Source organism: Herpailurus yagouaroundi, unplaced genomic scaffold (assembly GCF_014898765.1).
Source record: "Herpailurus yagouaroundi ecotype Mexico unplaced genomic scaffold, PumYag 42485, whole genome shotgun sequence".
NCBI lineage: Eukaryota > Metazoa > Chordata > Mammalia > Carnivora > Felidae > Herpailurus > Herpailurus yagouaroundi.
In genome coordinates, this window is record NW_024413191.1 from 1 (window position 1) to 3,132 (window position 3,132).

A 3,132-nucleotide genomic window follows, 5' to 3' on the forward strand; every position below is an offset into this window, starting at 1 on the left:
AAGAAACAGGAGTTGAAAGAGAAGAATGAGATGTGATGTTCAGTCTGGGGATATTTATTTTCTCTCACAATTGTTTCTCACTTCTAAACCCAAGTACTTTTGTTAGAAATAAAAAATGGAAGAGGCAGGGAAGGAAAAAATCATTAGAGACCTTTCAAAGTCTAGTACTCATAGATAAGCACTGTTTCCATTTCAATATATAAATTTTTTGGCATTTTACTTTTCAAATGTAACTAATTGAGAACAAATGTAATATCCTAGTTATAGCTTTGTAAATTGCATTTTAGGTTAAGGATAAATATCGTTTCCAAGGTCAATCAATGCCATGCAATATAAATATACATAATAAAAATGGCAATAGAAATGTTCATGTGATGTGATATTAATGAGAGCAATTATCAATATTTATTACTACTGTTCCCTTGCCCAATACTGATACGAAGTCTCAAGCTATACATAGTTATTAATTTTCACCACAACTTATGAGAAAGAGCTTTTGTTGTCTGAATTTCAACATGGAGGAACTGAGGCACAGTGATAACAAGGCTAGTAAGTTTCAGGGCTTGGATTTTAGAACAAGCTGTGTGTCTTCTAGGCAAACACATGTAATCAGTACATACCAATGGCGCTCATATCATAAGATGCAGTCTTACTGTTAATCACAGCAAAGCAACACATCAACAAAGAAACAAACGGAACTAAGGTACTCTATTCGTTTATGGGGACTGCTGTAATAAAGTACCACAAACTAGTGTCTCAAAACAACAGAAACTGATTCTCTCACAGTTCTGGGCGCTGAAATTCTAATTTTCATTAATGTTTTTATATATATTTTTACATTTACTTACTCTTGAGAGACAGAGACAGAGCACAAGTGGGGGAGGGACAGAGAGAGGGAGACACAGAATCTGAAGCAGGGTCCAGGCTCCGCGCTGTCAGCACAGAGCCTGACGCGGGGCTCAAACTCACAAACTGTGAGATCATGACCTGAGCTGAAGTTGGATGCTTAACTGACTGAGCCACCCAGGAACCCCTGGATGCTGAAATTCTAAAATCAAGGTGCCAGTAGTGTCTTGCACACTGAGACACTAGGGAGAATCCTCCTGGCCTCTTTCTAGACGCTGGTGGTGACCATCAATCCTTGATGTGCCTTGCTTGTGGTGATGTCACTCCAGTCTCTGCCTCTGTCATCACATGCTCTCTCTGTGTGTCCCTATCTTTATGTCATTTTCACTTTCTTCTAATGTCATAATTCATATTGGATTAGTCTTCCCTAATGACCTCATCTTAACCTGATTACATATGCAAAGACCCTATTTCCAAATAAGGTTCCTTTCATAGGTACCTAGGGTTAGAAACTCAACATTCTTTTGAGAATGTAATAGGTATAATAATTTTTTTTATTTAGCTAGCCAGAAAATATTCCTTCAACATCCCAGAGGATGGATATTTTAGAAAAAACTAAAAGGAAAGTGGTGTCTATTTCTGCTATGACTCATTCCACTATGCTCACAGATTTAATGAAAGGCAATTTAACTAATGTCTTTCTTATGATTCTTATTGCTAAATGGGTCAACATTTTCAAGCTTTGTCACAAGCCAGGTTTTGTTTCCAGTGTTCCTCCATTTTAAGCACATGCTACAGCAAGAAATTGAACTGCTCACATTAATGCATCTCAGGTGAGTTCTGCATCCTGCTATTTCCTCAGTGTCTTTGGACCTCAGAGCATTAACTCTGATTCTGGGCCATGAGAATGCTGCTGACCAATCATGAATGATGCAGGAGCAAGTGTCTGGAATCACCATGGCTGTGCCAGAAGATACCAACAAAACGTTTAAGACTGAGATGAAAGCTTTGGAGCTGACAGATCACCAGTGGGTATGAGATGATGTGAAAGAGGAGCCCATGGCCAAAGACCTCCACTTCAAAGCATGCTGACAAGGAATTACAGACCTCCATTGTATGAAGGCAAGGACATTAGGTATGTCAGAAACTCAGAGTAGTCCTTAGCTTTGTAGCTTTCATGTGAGCTGGAGCCTCCCGGAATAAAAAGGAAGATCCTTGAGCTGGCAGGTGCACAGAAAGTATTGTTCTTGTCTGAGCTTGGATCCCATTTATGTTTGAAACCAGAGGGAGCACAAGAAGAGTGTGCTGGGTGAATTTCTCAGAAACAGTTAGTTTTGGAATGTTTTAACTTTTTTCTTGTGTATCTAATAATGACAATTTGATAAAGGGGAAAAACCAAAGCTAGTGATAATATATAAAACTTAGAAAAATCTGAGACTGTGGAAGAACCAGAAGAGACTTAGCCAACCTCCTTTATTTCTTAATACTCTCCAATAAAAAGCAGTGACCCTGGCACATTCCTGTGTTCTCAAGTGCCTTTGAGGTCATGATAGGCAGTTTACATAATGCAAAATATTGACTTGGAGTTCAAAACATATCAAATCAATTGACAAATCAGTGGAGCTCTACTGCATATAGCTATTCTGTTGAAGAAATGACTTCATTTTCCAGTTATTCTGGATAAAGAAAGTTTACATACCTGTGTAAGAAGGGAGAGAGGACAATTTCTGGAGGACATCATTAGGAGTCTCCCAGGAATAATTCCAACAGGATCAAGTATCTCATGGAAGTGGCAGGGTGGCTTTTACCTAAAATGAGGTGAATGTTATTTGTGTGTTGAATGCTATAATCAAGAACAACTCAACTCTGCAAATTGAGCCATCAAGCTTTTTCTTAAAAATGTGAATTGGCTCTGTGTGTGTGTTTCTATGTCATCTCCAGCTCTACCACATGTGATACACACTCACAGTGGATATTTTACTCTCACATAACACTAGAGCTGGAACTCTTATCTCAGATTTAGATTTCATAAAACATGAGTTTTTAACATATCTTTGAAAAGTGGTGCACACAGAAGGATTGCTCCAGTTAAGTAAAAATCCAGAAAACTGGCCGATTCCATGAAGTGAAGCTCCCAACCTCTATCCTCTGTCAACTTTGTAAAGTCTCCTTGTCTGAGACTCTCATAGCTGCCATCCTGGATCTGACCATCAGATGACATCACGTTCATCTACATTTTTCTTGTTCTTTTTTAATTAAAAGGAATACACATTAAAAAGAGTAAAA

At 38.3% G+C, this 3,132-nt stretch overlaps 1 pseudogene; it reads left to right on the forward strand.

The window, feature by feature from the left end:
- The first annotated feature begins 1,408 nt into the window (after positions 1-1,408).
- LOC121024057 (ER membrane protein complex subunit 3-like) lies at positions 1,409-1,966 on the forward strand (annotated as a pseudogene).
- The last annotated feature ends 1,166 nt before the right edge of the window (positions 1,967-3,132 follow it).